We start from the raw sequence: 21,369 nt of genomic DNA on the forward strand, positions 1-21,369 counted from the left end.
ACCCACAGCGACAAAATGGGACGAGGTGCTCTGTGGGATAGCTGCCCACAATGCACCACTCACAACAGCGCTGCAACTGGTGCAAGTGTGGACACACTGCAGTGCTGGTCGCTGTCAGTGTGGACACACTGCAGCGCTGGCCGTACACAGCTGTACGACCACAGCTGTAACGGCCAGCGCTGCAAAACTGTAAGTGTAGACAAAGCCTATGATGGAGATAAACTAAACTACATCCGAAAAGATCAAATCAATATATGAAAGTTCAAAGAAATTGAAGAATCTATAAGTAGGCACATCTCAGCACACATCATGGCCTGTTCAAGGGAGAAGACTGTTTATAAAAATGGAAACATTTTTTTTCCTCTCACCAAAGAACAAAAATGTAAGGTGAAATAAAAGGACTATTTTCTATGAGTTTGCCTATCAACAGCTTTCTGCTCTTTTTCTGATTAGCAGCTCTTGCTGTAGCACCACCATATTATGGGACTCCTTAAACCGCTCTATCCTGATAAGATCATATTTCACTGATCTCTTCCTATCTAAATGTCAAATATGAATGTCTTTTTAGCAATATGGGTACAGTCAGGAGATAATCTGACATCAGTAAAAGCACAGCCTGCTTTTTTGATAAAACAAAACCAAAAACCCAAAAGAGATACACACTTCAATGTGCAACTGTTCTCAGAACAACCTTGCATGGTTTTCACAATGTCAAAACTTTCTTCGATGAAATTCCAAGTTTCTGACATTCCAGACCAAGAAGAAGGCAATTTTGACATACAAAAATCCCAAAGAAACAAAACAAAACAAAAAACCCAAAACATAAGGATATCTTCACCAAGGGCTCAACAGCAAATCCACTGGGAGTTTGCAGGACTGGACGAAGATTTCCCTTGACTAATAAAAGTATTACTATGATATTACCGACTTGTTTGAAATAGGTGATTCTTGGATGATTGTTAATTTATTATGATTTGTCTGATCATTGACTAAGCTGCCTATCCAGTCCTCTTGCCACCTATGCCATATATTAAATATACAGAAATAAACAGCTGCATTCATCTAAAGAAAAAGAAAATAGTCCCTCCACTAATCCCGGCCGTCAGCTGACTCCTGCAGAGCTACTGAAATCTTGTCTCTTTGTAGTGCTGTTTAAATGATTAATTGCTTTCCTGTGCACCACAGAGGTACTGCAAGTGCTCCACTTGCTTAAAGGGGATTGGGAAATTCTCCCCACACTTCTGTTTCCTCCTTAGAAGGAAACTTGATTAGGACTCGTTATATTTTTACATGAAGGTGAGAGGGAGCATTCCACTGTTTCATGCCATTGGCTACTTGTGACTCTCTCTGCCTCTCTAACTAGATCTAGTGAGCAGTGGCATAAAAATTCTGAATTATTTGTTTTCAATATTCCAATTATAAAGAGACTTTTGCATTCTAATGCTGTGGTGTGTACAGGCAGACACAAAACAACAACAAAACCCACAGATTTGGGGTCAAGTCCCTTAAAAGCAGGAGAGAGAAGAATGTTGATCTCAAAGAAAAAAAATCTTTTTGTTTCTTTTCGATTTTAATAAATCTATCTCTCGTTTTCACCACTATCTCAACACGATCAGTAATGAGGGCTGTTGCCTGGTTTTGAGAATCTTCAAAATGCAAAGCATAAACTTTAGTAAATGACAGAAGTGATCATGAGATTTTATTAATCTAATTGCCATTTAAACCTAATTCTTCATATTATACATCTAATTCTTCATATCTTATCGTACACTGTTCCATTAATGTTTCCAGCATGTAAGCCAATTACAAATCAAAGATATGAGAAATTGCTTATCTTTATCTACTGTTTATGTATGCATAGGCATGTAATTTCAGAATAAATTAGCTTGTCTGATAGCCAGTTATGTTAATACTGCATTGCATTCGAATACTCTAAGGTTCTCTCTACATTACAAGCTGGGGTGTGATTCCTTTTCTCATGTACACGCATACGCTAGTTCTCACTGAGCTAGTGCAAGTATGAATAGCAGCGTACTTCCATAACACATGTGCCAAGTACAAACCTGCCTGAAACCAGTGGGCATGTACTTGGCATGGCTCAGCCATACGTCCGCTGCCGCTACCAGCTAGCACGAGAATGTGTACACAAGCAGGGGAATGACACTCCATTATAGTATACTGTGCTTTATCAGGCTACATGCTTCCACTTTTCCCATCATTCACAGTTTTAAAAAAATCATTTCCTTATAGGACTCTTATGCAAGAAAACCCTGAAAGAAAAGTCACTTTCCTCTAACACTGAACAAGGAACATTATTAGAATAAGGAAAACAGTATTATTCTCCAAAGCCATCTGTGTTTCACTGCATTTTCTCCCCAAACCGTCTCCACTTCCCAACGTCCTGATATCCTGCTACAGTAAGAGAAATAGTATTCACAACCTCAGAGCAAAAAGGTCTTAATTCTAAATGATGGAATGTTAGATGTGAGCATTTAGAGTTACAGTGATCCAGTGTGCGTTTTGCAAATGATAGAGGGTAACTGATTGCCACATGAGCTGCAACAAACAACACACGAGTCACGTATCCCCATGACCAAGCTACGACAGAAAACGCAGATAATATAAAGCATGAAACATTTGATGCCAGCAGTCAGTGGCATTTGAGTACAAGCAAAACACTGGAGTCTCTTTGGATCTTCTCACAAGTCCAAATTTTCTTCCTGGCCTGTTTTCAGGAATGTTTGGGCAACTGCTGAATAAAAGACTCAGTTTTATGTCTAAATTGTTGCAATTCTTCCTTAGAGTTGAAATAAAGTAGTAGTGGACATGAGGACTGGCGGGGGGGGGGAAGTCTGTTTGAAGGTTTGGGGCATAAAAATCATGTTTTCAAAACGGAAGTATGTCTTCACTGATAGGAAGATGGATTTAAAAGGAAAGGGTTGAAATATCAGTTAAACATACATGTGCAGCAGTCTGGCTCATATAAAAAAGGGGGTCCCCTCTGCATTTATTACATTATTATTACATTACCATGCAGACAGGTTAACTAGGCCAGTATGAACATCTGCCATGGTGACTTATCACCAAGGATGAGTTAATCATATAGGAAGTTTACCCAAAGAGCTCAGATATTATTTCTACTTAGTCAGCCAAATATTACTTCAGGGATATTCCCCATCAAGGAGTGCAGGGGTGCCCAAGCTGCAGAAATTGGGGAATCTCAATAGGAGTATAGAGGTTATTTTTACCTCTGTAACTGAGTCCAGTTCCAGTGATCACAGTTCAAGAAGGATGTTGACAAATTGGAGACACTTCAGGGTAGAGCCATGAGGATGATTAAAGTATTAGAAAACATGTGATAGCCTCAAGGAACTCCATCTATTTAGCTTAACAAAGAGAATGTTAAGGGGTGACTTGATTATAGTTTGTAAGTACCTACATGTGGAACAAATATTTGAGCTCTTCAATCTAGCAGAGAAAGCTAGAACATGATCCAAGAGCTGGAAGCTGAAGCTAGACAAATTCAGATTGGAAATAAGGTGTACATTTTTAAGAGTGAAAGTAATTAAGCATTGGAGCAACTTCCAAGAGTCATGGTGGACTCTCCATGACTGAACATGTTTAAATCAAGATTGGAAGTTTTTGTAAAAGACATGTTCTAGGAATTATGTTGGGGAAGCTCTGCGGCTTTTGTTATACAGGAAGTCAGTCTAGATGAGATAAGTCAGAGGTTACAAAAATTCCAAACAAAAATGCTAGACTCAGACTTAACTGTGGAGCTGCTATCATGTCTCCATAGTATATATGTAATCACCTGATTAATTTTATTAATGTCACATTATTTAATATTAATTCTTCTCTGAGAACTCTTAACTTAATACTCGATTATTTATTATATTTTTCATCAAATGATATAACTTATTTCAAGAAGCACTGTTAGTATGGCTTAGTACCTGACATAAATGCTTACTAACATGAGTAGTTCCACGGAAGCCAACTTAATTTGTCAATAGCACTACTTGTGGTAGTAAATACCTATTTGCTGCTTCTGGTCTATGTTAAAAATGTAGACGTCTGTGGATGATCAGTTTACTTGGAAAGAATATATCCTTCATTCTACATAAAAGAAAAGTCTAAGGATATATCAACAGTGACAAGTTAATTAATTTTACCATTTGATATACTAGTATGCAGAGAAACAAGTCAGACCATTGGAATAAAGGAATCAACTACCTAGTTAAGTGTCTGCAGTAGTGCAGCTAAGCCATTGTACAAACCAAATTGTTAGTTTGCTGTACAGTAGTGACATATTTCACTGCAGAAGGCAATATGTGCAGTCTCCCTACATGGAGATCAAAAAACTAATAAGAAATTCCTTTTCACTTTGACACAAGGAAAGTGAAGTTCAGATATGCTTAGAAAAAGTGTGCCATAAAAAAAATGTTGTAAGACCAATGTTTTTAATGTTATAGTTCCAGGCCAACAAGCTGTATTTATATTGATCATTTATATAGATCTTCAGGCATTAATGTTTAATTATTTCTTGCATAGTATCAGTGGACAATATTTTCCCCTGACCATTTGTCTTTGGATCAAATCATTAAGTCTTTACTCAATTTTTATTCAGCCCCTCTCTAGCAAAATTCCCACTGAACTAATGCTGGAGAAAGGGTTAAAAAAAACTGAAAGAGAACTTCAAAATTTCACGCTTTATTTGACTATCTATGGGAAATAGCCCTCTGTTTATGCACCTGATTGTCCTCTCATGAACACAGGGTTTACTTCAATGTAATGTCACTGATTTCAATGGAGTTGCTATACACCAGTATAACTAAAAACATATATAACACAAGATGTGGCAGCTCAGGAAATGAACAATCACACTATTTTACTCTCAAATAGCCAAGAACTAGTTATGACTGCGTTCTGAGTAAGACTATTACAGAACTGACTAAGACTGTGATGCATGTGATTATACGATTTTTGCTTACGTCTTGTGGAAACATGCCTCAAAAATGTAGGTAGCATTTGACTATACTTTGTACTTCAAATCACTTTGTACTGACACAGTAGGACAGTCTGTTCCCCTGCACTTACCTACAGACAAATATGCATACCTCAAATCAAACAACATTCACAGGCTGATGGGAAGGATTTAAGATGAAAAGTTAAATGAAATATGGCTATGAAGAAATGAAGGACTGAGATAACCGTCCATAGATAATTAAAGGGTGTGAACATCAGGCCCAGAAAGTCATTATGGCACTGCACTGTCTTCCCCATCCAATGCCACTATCACTCCTGTCCCATCTATACATATGTTTAACCCACTGGTTAATATGCAACATGGCCCTCTCATGTAAGGCAAACTGATGAATCAATTACATATGCACACAGAAAATATGATATGTTCCGCTATGCCAGGTTGTCTGTTCTCATTCATATGTCACCAGACTTGCTGCTGGAAGCCCCAACACATAAGCCATTTAAATTTATGCTGGGCATAGTTCTCAAAGATATATTGTAGGGAAAAGCCCTGCAGCTGGAGGAGGTTTGGCCTAGGTGACCACATTACAGCCCTCTTCATCTAGAACTCTAATTGTATGCACAAAGTATATGATCATACACAAGCCTATACATATCTATATATGACTTCAGTAAGAAAGTAGGGGACTGAATGGACCAGAAGTGACACCCATTGAACCCTTAACTTGTAAATCAAATTCAAATTGAGAGAAATGTGGAGCAGAAAGAGGGTTTTTCAAGTTACTACCTATTAATAGCTAGGAAGTTGAATATTCATTATTTCCAATGCATTTAATGTTTTATTGCACAGTCTATAATGAAACAGGAAATTGGCCCAATAATTCCTAATCACATAAGCGGTGTGCAAGCAGAAAGCCTGTAAATTGGACCAAAACAAATGCTCTTCTTGGATTGGGTAACTTTATGTATAAGCATCCAGCTGTGGTCATTCTCAAGTGCAATTATCCAATATACATGGGTAAAATTTGCTTGTATGCTCAAGACTACTACAGAGAAGGATGATCTAGGGTAAAATTTTCAAAAATGCCCAAATGAATTAGGAGTCTAAATCCCATTTAGATTCCTAAATAACTTGGGTGCTTTTGAAGATTTTGCCTCTTGTTTCTAATAGTCTGTGATTCAGGAAGGCTGAATTCAATTCCCTGCTCTTACCTAGACTTCCTATGTGATCTTGGGAAGTCTTCTAAGCTCCTAGTGCCTCAATTTCCCATCTTCTGCTTGTGTCTTATAGACTTTTCTCCCACCTTTTGCTTGTCTTATCTATTCAGACTGGTCGCAGTGCAGGACATGGCCTGTCTCTTACCATGGGTACGTCTATACTGAAGCAAGGAGGTATAATTCCTAGCTTGGGTAAATGTACACATACTAGCTATGATCAAGGTAACACTTTAAAAATAGGAGTGTGGCCAAATGATGCTAGATACGTACTTGAGCAGCTGGACTGAGCTGCTGTGAGCACACTGCTGATTGAGCTAACACATATACGTCTAATCAAGCTGTCAATTACACCTCTCAACTGCAGGGTAGACATACCCTATGTGTCTGTAGAGTGTCCAATACAATGAGGTCATAATTTCAATGGGACACTTAGGGGCCTTTGTAAATAATAATAATAATACATAATAATGACACAAGTCCCACTTCAGCCTTATTTGATTAATGAAATGGGATTTAAGTGGTGTATAGACCTCATGAATTTCATCCTGTGAGCCTACCATTTCTGAAAATCTGGCCCTTTAATGTTCAAATAAAAGGATGACATTTCATACATTTGTTAAAATATTGGCATATGTACCTCATGACATCATTCTTGCCACAGGCAGTTAACACTACAAGGAGATTTAAAGAAAGGCCGATTGATGTCTGTGTTCCTTTTGTGACTGTAAACAGAATGATCTGTAGAAGAGCGTACTGACTTGGAAGCAATAACAACAAGAATTAAGAATATTCAGTAATGTGTATTTTCCTGGGAAAAGAGAGCAATATAGCTCTTATTTCCAGCATGTGAAGTGGTACCTCAGTATCATTCCCACTTCCCCAGAGACCAGCATCCATCCATATGAGAGAGTAGATTGTATACTCTTGGTAAAGAAGCAACTGTGAAATGGCTATAATATAGCATTCTGGGAGGAGCAGCTTTTGAAACTTCATCACTTTCATGGGCCAGCAGCCCTTAATTTGTAGTGGGCCTCTATTACAGCAAGTGTAACTGGAGGTGCTTATCAAAAATCATTTTAAAACTAGATGTACATGACCATCCACCCAGGCTTCCAATACTTATTACTGCTAAAGTATGACTATGAATCCACATGTAGCATGACACTGCTTAGCTGAACGTCTTGGGGGTTCTGATTTCTAAAGGAGTCACTGATGCTGAGGAGACAGGAGGGAAGTACAGAAAATCAGGGGGGATGGCAGGAGCTCCTCTCTTCCCTACCTAACATGTTCTTCCTCAGAGCCACATGGTGGTACTCACATGGGCCTGCACCTTACTCATTGTTAAGTCTCATTCATGTCAATAGGCCTATTCATGGATTAAGGTACTACCAAAGATGAGTAAAGGTATCACTCTCTGGCCCTCAGTCAATAGCTTTATGGGAACCTTGATAACGCAGCAACTCCTCACTGTCTCTTTCACTCTCTGCTCTGACAATCAAGCAAAGTGAAGATTTTTGCTGTTCCTCAGTTCTTGAGCCTTTTCTCTGCCCTTCCTCTCCTACCCAGGCCCCCAGCAACAAAATGATATGGACCTGATCCAAAGAGCCATTCAAAAAGCAGAGGTTATGCTGATAAGAAAGCCTTGTGGGATATAAATGAATTTCAGATTAGTGAGAATTTTAGTAACTTTGGTTCAGACAATCAAGGTTTTATGGTACTGTACTTCTGTTCAGTTATAGTTCTTGATCATTTATTATGTGGCACAACCTGGGAATGCAGATCTATTTTGCATATACCATTAAATGCAAGAGCATTTAGTAATAAGACTCTCTAGAGAAAATATTACCAGAGATTATGGACTAGTTTGGCCAAAGATGTCCCTTGAGACTCTCATTGCTTCAACAGAGGAGACAGGCTTGACAAGTATAAGACATAGTAATAATAAAATTCAAGAAAGCTTTCCACATTTGGAGTCTATATTTACTAAACTGGTCACTAATCCCTAATAATTTATTTTATTTGTATTAACAGACTATTGAATCAATGTTTGCTTTTTTGACTGTGCATACCATTTCCTTAATGTTTCTTTTAAATGTGGTTACATTGTATTTCTTAATGCTTACATCTTTATTTTTCTCTTAGAAATACTTCTTAATACATTAATAGCCTAATTAACATTTTTACGCTAATTAAACCCAGGTCCTGCAGTCCTTACAGAAATAAAACTATAAGAGGTCATATAGGTTTGAATCCTTAATCTCTCTTTTAAATATATATAGATAGATCATATTTCATTTAATCATATGAATATTTATGTTTCAGCAAAAGTTCACTATCAAACTGAAAAGCAGCATATTTTAGAGAAAATTCAGCACTGTCTCTGAAAAGTAGGTCTGTAATTACACCTCAAAAAAAAGGCCAAAGGAAGTAAACTTCTAGTTTACAAAACCACTAATAGGAAAAAAAAAAAGAATTTATTAATGTATAATAAAGCCTTTGGTAGATCAATGTTACAAATCCATTTAGACACACACCTATTTAATACAAAAGAAATAATAAATAATATAGTATATATTTTGTTTTAAATGGATGTATGTCTAGCTAGATTTGTAACATAACTCTATCAAGGTCTTTATTACAAGTTAATTTTTTTTCCCTATTTTCCTCATGGAGGAATATTTCTGGAAATGGAGGCTCAAGCCAAATCCTCACAAAACAACAGTCACTGCATTCCATCTTGAGAACAGGAACGCTAAGCGCACCCTAAAAGTGACCTTCGGCGGCAACAACGTGTGACACAACCCCACTGCTACCTATCTCGGTGTAATGCTGGTTTGCTTGCTAACCTTCCATGACCATCTGAAGAAGGTAGCTGCCAAGATGAAGGCAAGGGTCAATCTGGTCCAGAAACTGGCAAGCACAATCTGAGGAGCATCAGTATCAGTGTTATGGACACCAGCAGTGACCCTTGTATACTGTAGCCGAATATTGTGCACCAATATGGATCAAAAATAGCCATATTCGACTTATTGATGTCCAATTGAATACTGGATGGTGGTGCATCACTGGAACCCACAAGTCAACCCCAACACCTTGGGTGCCAGTGCTGTTGCCATGATACTGCAACCCTTTGGAAATTCCAGAGGATTGTAGAAAATGAACATCTTCCCATCCACCAGGACCTTAACAATGTCTCTCACCACCGCTTGAAGTCACATAAGTCCTTTTGGACCCATGCATTTAACCTGATGAAGTTTGGAAAGCCGAATAGGGTTCAGAAGAAGTCACAAATAAACACCTCATGAAAGACCTGATGGCTTCGATCTCCCACAAAGCTCATAGGCATCCCTAAACCATATCTGCACAGTTTTATATTACACAACAATCAAAGAGAAAAAAAATTGCAGTCAAGCAATTTTAAATTTATAACAAAAGATGCAAATACCCAAACGGGGATTTTTGCCATTTTTTTTTTAAATCTAGATTTGGATTGCATTAGCTATGTCCAGATCTGTCCTAATCCAGGAATTAACTCAGTAAACCAACCTGGATATATACATATATTTTTACATTACTGTTCTGTACATCATTAATTTACTGTGCTTGCTTAGTGTGTAAAAAAGTGTGAGGATTCTACGTTATTGTAACTTTTCTGTATGACTATGTTTAGATGACTATGTTCATAGGTTTCTGGTGGGGAACGGAGAACCCTGTTGTGTCAAGCACTGTCCACATGCCATATAAAATATACCAAGCGTGAATACCCACACATGCAAGCTTAAATTTGCGTTCTACAAGCAGTCATGTGAAGAAAACCCAATTGTCCCAATGTTCATGGAAAGTGAAACATTTAAGAAAATCAACTGAATAGTCATGGCATATTTTGTGGTACTTCCTTAGCCATACGACTTCATCCTACTTCCATGGAAGTAAATGGAAAGACTCCCATTAATTCAATGGTGCAGGATCAAGCCATTAGCATGCACACATATATGTGCCTAGGCACAGAATTTTAAAGAAGCTTCTCATCACTTGCATCTTGTTGTCTCAGTGGAGAATTGTCAACATAGTATTAAACTTATAGGAAAAATAGAAGACTAACTGAAACACTTTTCCACGGAGAAATATGCATAATTTAGTGTTTTCTAGAAGTGCTATTACAATAAAAAGCAATTATGGAATATAGGTTTATACGTCATCCAATTTCATAAGAATCCAAGCCAGATTTTTCAGGCAAAGACAAAGGAAAAAAATAAATTATATAGTGTCAAAGTGGTCCCTGTATTATTCATCATCATATATGCACTGACAGGTCCAAAATAATTAGTATTACTCACATTAATTAAGTTATGCAATTTCCCTGCCTAAAAGAGAAACACAAAGAAATGCAAACTAATTATACACCGATCACACGCTCTTCTGTCAAACTGTATCTGTAACCTCAAATTTTTCTCTCTGTGAATGTTGCATAAGAAAAAAGAAATGTCATCCAGGTGCCTAGTTGTACTAGAATGCTGCATTATGCCCTACATCTAGGAAGTTTGACTTCACAGAGAGATACTGCATATCAAAATGTTAATGCAGAGAAAGAGGTGATTCTTCTCCTAGATAGGATATAAGGCTGCCTGCTGAAAATGTCACAGAAATGTACAATCCCTAGCTCACAGAACAAGGACTCCCCTGAACTGCGCTAGAGACATACTATATAGACTAAGAGAGAAGATCAAAGATCATTTACAGTGTATAGTGATTAAAATTGGCACTGACAAATTAAAAGAAAGTGATGAAATTTTTGGTTGATTATTTACAGCTTAGCCAAAGCTCAGAACCTGCAGAAACCACTTCATTTCTTCCTTCTCGCCCAGAGTCCCCTCAATTGTTGCACCCTTTGGGAACCCAAATGTGATTCCAGTGGATGCAGAACTTTCACACTCAAAAACCATTGCTATTAGCATGCCTCTTCCTTCTAATGCCAAACCCTATGCCAACTCACATTTAACCACTTCACCACTTAGTGTGTGCCCAAGAAGGGTATGAATACCAGTCACAAAACTCTGAAATCCCAGCTACTTGATAGCAGTTTGCACTGCAACGTTCAAGGAAATCCCCACAGTACCCAAGATTTCCCACCTGGCCTCAGGGATTGCAGTTGTGTCTTGGCACACTGAGAGTTACTTTAAGTGGTGTATTCTGGCCAATAGTGAGGCTTCCAAACCTGCTGTAACACTCTTGTTCCCAATCTTTTGAGGCCAAAGGCAGAAAGAAAGAGACTTAATAGTGAGTGGGGGGCAGTCCATAAGGATTGGGTAGGGAGGTCCAGCAAGTACTGGAGAAGATGTGATCCAAAAGTTTGTGTTCTGTTTAGAGGATTAGAGGTTTGTTCAGACACTACCTTTGCCCAAACTAGCAAAATAATGCAGAATATTTTGTGCACAGATATTCTTCTGTTCTCTTCAGTTTCCTATAAAGTGAAATTATTCTTGCTGATTTTGCTTTCAGTTCTCCTAAGACGTGAAAATCGACTGACATCTAACCTTTAGAAAAGATATTTTTTTATCTTGAGATTAAGGCCCTGAAGCATCATTTAATGGGTTTTCCATGAAGAAGAATGTATCTGAAGCAATTTTCTCTGCTTGTAATTCTCCGCTTCTAATACTCTATTAGTACTATGGTAAACATACATCTGCAGAATGTAAAGAGATCTTCTGTATAAGTATCTGAATTCCAGGCTGTGAAATGGGGAAGTGAAATATATGTTATCAGAGACAGATGTGATTTGATATCTGAAAATATAAAGAATTCTACAATGGCTATGGAGATTCCACCTTTCCCTCCCTAAGTCAGGGCAAAATAAAAGATATTATATGAGTCTTGTATTTTTTCTATTCAAACATTTCTGTTAATACATAAAAAATATACTGTCTATTTCATGTCCTATATTACACTGCCTAAAAGGTCTGATATCTTGACTATAAAGCCATATCCACTTAGACCTGGGTCTTAAAATTAGATTTCATAACTTAAGAATGGTGGGTTCTAGTCAATATTTGGTTGGGTCACCTATAAGCAAAACCAAACATACTGATAGAAGTGTTGATATTGATTCACCAGGTGTCACGCCTCCAGCTGAATCAGCACTGGACCTATGGTGACAGACTGACAATAACTTTCAATATCCTGAATGAACTTTATCTAATTAAGTTTAACATCTTTGGAGCCCATAGTATTAAGAATGCAATTGTGTGGTTCATTATACCTGGATGGTATTAGGAACTCCAAATGAGTTTTTGGAACAATAGCTGTGAAGTGGATTTCCTAGGAAGTACCCAAGGAATGCAAATGACCCACTTCAAATCCTCCCTTTTCAAGTTACCATGAGGGGAGGAAAATCCATTGTCTATTAATTCCAGGAGCAGGTGAATTCCAGATCAAAGACCCCTGAACTATATAAAGGGTGGAGTAAACATGAACCTGTGTTTATCAGTTCAGAGTTTGCTTCAGATTATGGGTTGGGGGCTGGGGAGATGCCTATGTCATCCCAGACCAATCTTTGTTTCTTGATATCCCATATACCATCTTTAAAGGGCACCTTTAATCTGTGTCAAACGACTGAATTCAGGGCATTAATTGCGTCCTCTTATAAGTTATAACCTAAGTCTTTTACTCTTTGTGTCACTATTAGCATGAAGTGAAAATATCTATCATCCTTTCACAAAAAAAAAACAACAAACCTACATACATTCAATTTCTTTAACCTTTCTTCTTCAACCATATTCTCCAGCACTTATTACTTTGGCTGAGCAGTGATTCTTTTTTGATGTATTTTATAGAGTGAGGGCACAATAAGTATGCGCTTCCTCAGGGCATCCTCTTGCTCCCAATGAAGGCAGTTAGACTTTGGTCACTGACTTCAATGGGAGTGAACTCAGGCTCGTTCATTCAAACTCCCTACTCTGAAAAGACAGTTTAGTTGTTTTCAAAGTGTGAGAACACAAAACTGACCAGAGTGAAGAGGAAAATTAAGCTCAAGTTACGTCTAATGCTGAACAATCCCCTCCTAACTCCCCACACCCCTCCCCACATTTTAATACTTTTTGCACAAAACAAAAGTAAAGTTTCAGGTCTACAAATTGCCAGTAAACTACAAGGAGTCCATTGGCTACAGTTCTACATGGGAACGACAAAAAATATGCCAAAAGCATTAACATTATAGAAGGAGATGAGTGGTTATGCTTGTCTTCAAGCCCATTTGCTAAAGAAAGCATTTAATAATGACTAGCATCTAGAGCTGGTTTCCCTTGTTAATAGCGGCATACTGTGCAACAAACGAGAAAGTTTTGGAAGCACTTTCTTAACATTGCCATTTTTGTCCCTCTTAATGTTTCCTCTGTAGTAATAAGAATTGTACTACATGCTTTATTAAACTGCACTTTCTACAAGATTATTTTAAAGAGTAATCCCATTCCTGTTGACATCAGTGGCAAAACTCCCATTATATAATAATATACAATAAAAGCAGGACTGGGCTCGAAAACTTTACTGCTGGGCCCCTTTAAACCAATACCTAATTGAAAGAAAGCTTCCAGTTTGTTTGGTTTTTTTAATAGCCAACATACCCATTGTACCAATTCAATTCATTGCTTCTGTGGTCTACCAAAAGGCAGCAAACTCCTAATAAATAAAACCACTGAAGGAAACTATTTTCAGTTATGATGGTAATTTATAATAGAGCACATTGGGAATGATTTACAAGACATTAAACACAATGCTTTATTAAAAACCAAAGGCCAGATTATGTTCTTCATTTCCCCAGTGAAAATCCAGAGTAACTCCTCTGAAGCCAATCGATTAATAACAGTGAAAGTGATTTGATTTAGCTTTCTTTCATATTAGAAGAAAAGTTTTATAATTTAGTAAACTCAAATCTACTCTTTCTTGACTGTGGGTATGTCTATATTGCTTGCAGCTCATCGACACATACCTAAGATAGCTTTAATTTAGCTAGCTCCGGCATTGGAGCAGTGAAGCTGCAGCAATACATACTTCTTCATGGACCAGCCCCCGTAATTCATTACCCAGAATTCCAGGCAGGTTTGAACAACCTGTGCTGAAACACATGCTGCTGCAACTTCACTGCTCTGGCATCCAAGCCAGCTAGATCAAAGTTAGCTCAGCTATGTCTACATAAACCGCAATCACACCCTGCGATTCCACTGTAGACATACCCTGTGGGGAAGCACTTTCATTCAGCTTGAAAACTGAAGCTAGTGCAGAAGGTGGCAGTTTGCCTGTTAAATGGTGTGTCATGCCATGAGCACATGACTCCAAAATCTTCACTGGCTGTCTATTAATTTCCAGGCAGAGTTTAAAGGGTTCTGACTCATTAAACCCTATGGGTCTTCCAACTCTCACTGAAATCAGCTTCAGTGGGTATTAGATCAGGCCCCAAGGGTAAGTCTATATGCAGCTGGGAGGGAGTCTCCCAGCCCAGGCAGACAGACTCACACTAGTGGGGCTAAGGTTAGTAACTGTGTAGATGGTTGTGGCCCATCGAGCGGCTCGGGCTTGCAAGTCCACCCAACACTCTGGGTCTGAGCTCAGATGGCTAGTCAAAGTCTCTGCTGGAGCCACAATATCTATACAGCTATTATTAGCTCACTAGCTAATGCCTCACCAGTGTGTGTCCATCTACCTGGGCTGAGAGGCTCTCTCCCAGCTGCAGTGTAGACATACCCTTTAAATGACACAGAATCTGGCTAACTGAAAGCTGCCACTCCTTTGCTTTAGGAGGGCACTCCTACTCTGAAATTCACTCGCTGTGTTTGCTTAGACTAAGCTCAAATTCGTTGACTTTTAGAGTAAGCTGAAAATCTTATTTATTGGGGCAGGTAAGTGGGAAAGGCTGGAGACTTCTCTTGGAAATGTGGATCTTTATCTGAGGAGATTTCTTCTTGGGGAGTTTGGAGATGGGCAAAATTTGGTTTCACTTAAAAGGGCTTCTGTGGTGTGGAGAAAATTGGGCTTTTTTTTCCTGTTAGTTGGACTGTGTTATTAATTATGTTGAGGGCTCCTACAGCCTGCTATTGCTTTACTCTATGTCTAAATCAAAACAAAACAATATTAATAATATATTTTTACATAAATATAAATTACAGAAATGTAAAGAAATATCAACATACTGTAAAGAACAATCCTACAGTGGCAGGCTATTGACTGGATGATCACCTTGGTCTTTTTCATCTCTAACTCACATGATTTTATACCACCTTTAAAAAATTAAGAGGAAGTGAAAGACTGAGCACATTTTATACTATCTTCATAAAGCATTTTTCAAAGGGTACATTTCCCCAATTAGTTAACCCATAGACAGTGTCCAGCAACAAAGATTGACTCAAATTTGAGACTTAATCATTAACCAGAAATCACTTAGTGGGAAATTATGAAACCTCTCATATTAGGCAAGCATTAGGCACCATGCTCATAAACCCCTATTTGTTCATTAATATTCAAACAACAGATTTGGAGCAGAAACAGTATGCCTTTGTTTTCCAGTATGGCACATTCAGGATACAAATGCTGAGTGCTTTAGTATGGGGTGTTTCTCTCACTACTAGCAGAGAGCCAAGATTTCTCTTATGATGACAGGGAGAGTAGCTAAGCGGTGATTTTCAGACACTGGAGATTGTCAGATGATTGGTTACCAGAAACTATTCATTTCATAGCAGCCTCATCCGAGTTCCCAGCACATGCACACGTCTCCTTTGTACTATCTTTCTGTTCTCATATCTCAGGGCTTTCCCAACAGTCCCTCTTTTAAATTTAGCAAGGCAACAATCCTGATGACATGCAAGAATACCCGGAGCATCTAAATGTTATGCAGCAGATTATAGAAAAACAACCCCTTCAAAAAAATCCCACCTATTATAGCTGGAGGAGTCATAACAGCATTCAAGTTTTTCAATTTAATGAGGTACCGTCACTTAGGGCCGACTTTTAATACACATCTATAAGCAAATAATTCACTTCAAATGTATTCATATGGAAATTTGGCTTTCCCATTTAGTATATTAGATAAATTGTATCTAACTTCAGCCCTTAAATGGTTATAAAGCTGTATTTTCACTAAACTCTATAACGCAGGACCAAACCACAACCACACTGGAGGGGAAGAAGGTAGGTTCAAACCACTTTTATTAGCAGCTCTCTCTTTCAAGCTATCATTTCCCCAAGAGGGCTCAACCAATAATTCACTGGTATTCTATAAAACTTTAAACCCAGCAGAAAAGTGTATAGAAACCATAGGATGAGACTAAAGAAATACACAGAGCAAGATATCTGTAAGAGTTCATTTTCTCTACCCGCTCAGGTTTCAGAGTAGCAGCTGTGATACTCTGTGTCTGCAAAAAGGACAGGAAAGTCCACAAAAGCTTATGCTCAAATAAATTTGTTAGTCTCTAAGGTGCCACAAGTACTCCTGTTCTTTCTACCCACTCAGTAATCTTATTTTATACATTCAAGGAGGACTATCACATTTTTACACACCAAATCAATGAACAAACCTCAAATACAAATGAACCATGATTCTTTCATATAAAGAATAGGAGAATACTTTTTTATGTAGGCTTGCAAGAAGGGAATTTGTTTAAAGAAATATATGAAAATGATGACAACTTTTAGAAAATGCCTGTCTTTAGAGCGAGACAAGGTGGATAAGGTAATATCTTTCACTGGACCAACTTCTGTTAGTGAAAGAGACCAGGTTTCAAGCTTCAGGTCAGACTTGCAAAAGAGTTCTGTGTAGCTCATAAGCTTGTCTCTCTCATCAACAGAAGTTGGCCCAATAAGAGATATTACCTCACCTACCCTGTCTCTCTCATATCCTGGGACCAATACAGCTACAACAACACTGCAAACAACAATAGAAAATATCTTAGGAGCCTAAGCCCCATTTTCAATGGTATTTAGACATCAAGGGGCTAGATCAGAGGTGGGCAAACACATCCGGGACCATCCTGCCCGGCCGTTGAGGTCCCGGCTGAGGAGGCTAGTCCCGGGCCCCGCTCCCAACGTTCTCCCTTCCCCTCAGCCTCAGCTCATCGCACTGCCAGTTCTATGGCCCATCGCCTCTGCTGGGCAGTGCGGCGGTATGGCGGGCTCCGGCCAGATAGCGGGGCTGCGAGCTCCTGCTGCTCTGAGCGACATGGTAAGGGAGTAAGGAGTGGGGGGGTTGGATGGGGTGGAAGTTCGGGGGGGGGGCAGTCAAGAGACAGGGAAGGGTTCGGAGTAGAGCGGGATCCTGTGGGGTGCTCAGGGCGGGGGGTGGATAGGGTTGAGGCAGTCAGGAACAGGGAGCAGGTGGTGGGGTATGGAAGGGTCCCGGGGGGGGGCAGTTGGGGCGGGGGGTTCCTCCAAGAGGGGGTGGTCATTGAACAAGGAGTGGGGGAGGGGGTTGGACGGGTCAGAGGTTCTGAGGGGAGCATTTAGGGGGTGGATAGGAGGCAGGGGCCAGGCTACCCGGGGAGGCGTAGCCTTCCCTACCTGACCCTCCATACAGTTTTGCAACTCCAAGTTTGCCCACCCTTGGGCTAGATCCACAAATAGGACTCAGATGCAGAGTTGCAACACTTCACTTTTAGGCCCTTTTCCATCTAGGAGAATCCACAGTCCTGAACTAGGCTCTTAGGCTCCCTGTGCAATGCACTGGAAGAATTAGGAACCTAAGACTGGGATGCACAGAAGCCAGCATGCTGAGCATGGAGTTGCCTAAACTACAGTAGGAAACGCTGAGGAGAAAGGTGAGACCTAAGCCACACCCCAAAGGGAATGAGGCATCTAAAAGAAGGTGTTCTGCCACTAGGAGTTAGGCTCCAAAGCCAGGCCAGTCCTTTTTCACAAAAAATGGAGGAAGAGCAGCAGCAGCTGTTGGTGATGCTCACCCCTTATACCAAAAATCTCAGCATACCTGGAAGGCAGGAGACCCAGGTTCAAGTCCCTCCACGTCCCTGAGGTGGAGCAGAGACCTGAAGCCACATTTCCCACCTCCTAGGAATGCCCTAACCTCTGAGCTATATGGGATTCAGAGGGTGAGATTGCATCTCACTCTCTCCTGTTCCAGCCCCTACTCCAATCAATATTTAAGTATTTCATACACAGCGGATCAGCTTCAATAGGCGAGCTTGAGAAAGACTCCTCCTGGACTTTCAGTAAGACTTAGGAGCCTAAATGCCTGAGGGTTAGATTTACAAAGGTATTTCGGCACCTCGAGAGACAAATATGAGCCGAATGGAATTGACAAGGGTGCCTAAGCATGTTTGATACCTAACTCCTATTAAGTTATTGGCCTTCACGCAGATGTGCAGTGGGAAGTGTGGGACAGAGAAGTGGAAGAGTATAAGGAGCTTGCTCCATCCCCAATCTGAGTGTTCATGTAATGGCCAGGCACAACTGCAGTTCATATTCTCAGGAGAGCACAGGGATCCTATGTCCCTCCTCACCTGGGCACGCTTGGTGTCCCATAAAGGGCAAGGAGGGGCATGTGCAAGTCAGAGTCATAGCTCTATTCCCTAATGCGCATGAGGTGGTGAAATAAACTACAACCCACAAAAGTGTGGCAATGAAACAGCAGTCTCCATTCACCTGGGAGCCTCTTTGCTCCAAGCATCCTGGATCTCTGAGATGCTTCAGCTGGGTCAGGGCTATCATTAACCCACAGGAACAAGCAGAATTCTTATAAAGGGTAGAGGATAAAGGATCAGAAAAATAATTGCCTTTTCCACGTTTTCCTGCTGTCTCTTGCACCTACATCTTTCCCTCTTCTTCTCCAGGTGGGAAAGCAGAAAGGTAATGGTAAATCCTAAATGCCTAATCCTGCATTCTCTATGCACCCATAAATACCTGTGTAACCAATGGGAGCTTTGAGCATGCAAGGAATACTGGGCCAGATTCTAAACGACAAATCCTCCCTGCGTGGAACTCTTTTAGTCTTCACGGGGGGAGCTCTGCACACACAGACAGCTTTGGATGACTGGCTCCTAGCTACTGACTGTAGGGCCATTTCTACAGAAATGATAATATTTGACTGTACTGATGGACATGCTACGTTTGCTTTCGAAAGAGCGAATCTCACAGCACACATTGCATGGGAATGGACATTTTCTTTTTATTAGAATTATGAAGACTTATTGGGGCTTTTTTGACACGCAAGTTTGCACCACTTTAACGAAAGATATGTTTTTAGTAAAACTAGTGCATGTTGGTGAGTCAACTTCATCCAATAAAAGCTGAACTGACACATGAGAGTATACACAGGGTTTTGCATCTGTTTAAAAACAAAGTTAAACTGCTGGAACATCAGTACATGGACAAGGCCTTAGATTGTTAATTACTGCAGATGTGACTTTTTGTATATAGGCCTTTTTTGTTAATGTACACTAGTCACAATTACCACAAGACAGCAAAACCTTTGTCTGCTTCTATCTACAGATTATTTATTATCATTACTACTCCTACTGCTGTAAAAGCCGACTATCTGGGGTGAGGAAACAATGAACCATGAAAAGATAGAGGAAAAATATGTCCACTTATACACACATTAAGCCATGTAACTTTTGTATAAAATCCTGATTTAATTTGCTGTACATGGAGTCAGGACTCAGGAATACTTTGGCAAAGCACAAGTCATTTGAAAGGAAAAACTGAGGACTGATACTAAGAAGAGCTGGCATACTGCCACAGTCCAGGTTGGCCACAGTGCACAGGGGCTGGAATTATGAACATTGCCTGTAGTGACACAATCCGATTGACGCAGCAGATTTTGTTTGTTCATTTCTGGAAAATGTCAGTTCAACTAATTCAATCAGAAATGGAGCAGGCAGTCGGAATGGGTTTTCAAACAGTCAGAAAAACAAACAATTCCCCATAATTTAAAGATTAAAAAGCTCCTGACACATCATGGAAAAATACTGAAAATTATAATAATAATTTAGTTTACAAAGCATTTTGGTTCATATAATCAAATTTCTTATCTAAGTCTCTTTCTTGTTTATTACCATCATCATTCATAGAAAATTTTAGTATCTCATTTTTCAGACTGTAGCTTGCTCATTTCTCAAACGGTTTAACAACTCACCATTTGAACCATAATTTTGAGGAAAAAACTCCAGCAAACCTTGAGATAAAATTAGTGGTGCGGTTCTCTACCAGAGGCCGCTGGGGGGCCATGAGCAGGTTCCAAACCAGAGAGCAGGGCTGGCGTTAGACTTACTGGGGCCAGGGGGAGAAAACTGAAGCCCAAGTCCAGCCGCCTGGAGCTGAAACCGAAGTCCAAGCAACTTAACTTTGTGGAGGCTCCTGTGTCTTGAAGCCCTGGGCAATTGCTTTGCTTCCTACCCACTAACACTGGCCCTGGCTTTTAATCTATTGGATATGCAGAAAAACAAGTGTTGTGGCATGGATGGGCTGTGGATTTTTTTATAGTATGTTGCGGGAGGGGAGCTCAGAGGGAAAATGGTTGAGAAGCCCTGAATTAGAACATACCTTTAAATAACCTTCTGAAAAGACTTCAGTCTGTCTTTAGGTTGAGTAAGAGTTGCATGAATTGGCCTCAGGACTTATCTAAAATAATTGTGAAAGGTAAATTTATTAGTTAATTCCTTTAATGACATAGGATGCAAATCATCCAGATGAGCCAATTTGTATGTGTAAATGTTCAGCTTTTCCAAGCATTCCCTTTTTTGCTTTTTAGCACTAGTTATTTTTAATGGTTCTTCATTATTTCCTAATTGTACAACCTCTTTCCTTTATTTTTCTACTTAAGGACGGATTTACAAACACAAAACAAATATGTACAATCCAAAGCAATGATTAAGCAATGGCTAAGAGGTTTTCTGGGCCATGCCAATGTTTATTTTATTATTTATATATACACACACGTGTGCAATGGGCAGTGTCCGACAAACAATTATGGATGATGCTATCAGCCCAATCTATTTTAGGTGTATGCACGTGCGCGCACACACATCACTTCCCAATATAAAACCCTGTTTTCAGTTGCTTAAACCTTTGCAAAAGTAACAGTTTTGATTGAAATTTTCCATGCTGCTTGTCTACCTCAGATTAATTATTATTATTAGAAAAGTTCAGCCAAAACAGGTCAGTCATTTCCAA

General features: G+C 39.5%; 1 protein-coding gene across 5 annotated transcripts in view; it reads right to left on the reverse strand.

Annotated features, from left to right (window-relative positions):
- The window catches only part of CHL1 (cell adhesion molecule L1 like), a 193,696-nt gene that overhangs the window by 114,523 nt on the left and 57,804 nt on the right, over positions 1 to 21,369 (reverse strand). Inside the window, exon 1 of one of the 5 annotated variants that reach the window (XM_075073096.1) lies at positions 20,740 to 20,799. The exons of the other annotated variants lie outside the window; for them this stretch is intronic. The gene's annotated coding sequence lies outside the window, so the exon portion shown is untranslated. Of the gene's footprint in view, positions 1 to 20,739; positions 20,800 to 21,369 lie in introns of those variants that run through there. 5 annotated transcript variants of the gene reach the window in all.

This window comes from Chelonoidis abingdonii, chromosome 17 (assembly GCF_003597395.2).
Source record: "Chelonoidis abingdonii isolate Lonesome George chromosome 17, CheloAbing_2.0, whole genome shotgun sequence".
Taxonomy (NCBI): domain Eukaryota; kingdom Metazoa; phylum Chordata; order Testudines; family Testudinidae; genus Chelonoidis; species Chelonoidis abingdonii.